This window comes from Carlito syrichta, unplaced genomic scaffold, assembly GCF_000164805.1.
Source record: "Carlito syrichta isolate Samal-C Ts95f unplaced genomic scaffold, Tarsius_syrichta-2.0.1 Scaffold305707, whole genome shotgun sequence".
NCBI classification, from domain to species: Eukaryota; Metazoa; Chordata; class Mammalia; order Primates; family Tarsiidae; genus Carlito; species Carlito syrichta.
Window position 1 is genome coordinate 410,757 of NW_007249803.1, and position 439 is coordinate 411,195.

Genomic DNA, 439 nt, shown 5'->3' on the forward strand with positions numbered 1-439 from the left:
AGATGAGGTCTCGCTGCCCAGGCGGGTCTCGAACTCGTGGGCTCAGGCAATCCACTCACCCCAGCCTCCCAAAGGCACGGGATTATAGGCTGAGCCACCGAGCCCGGCTTAAAATAATTTTCTAATCTCCTTAAAAACATCAAGAAAATGACAAGATATGAAAGAATTAGTAGACAAAGGTGTAAGAGATTCCAGGAACCCAGAAAAGCAAGAAAAGCCACCAAAGCCTTTTGCCCCGAGGACATATACAAAGAAAATTGTTTTCCAGGTTTGAAAACTTCACAGAGCAAGAGGTACAGACGTCAAAGCTCAGAATCCACCCAGGCTGGAGGGTTGCTGTTACAGTCTCCCTTACATTAAACTAGAATCCCACAGAGAAAACTCTCAAGAAGTAAAAACTACATACTTAGCCAGGCTCGGTGGCTCAGCCTGTAATCCC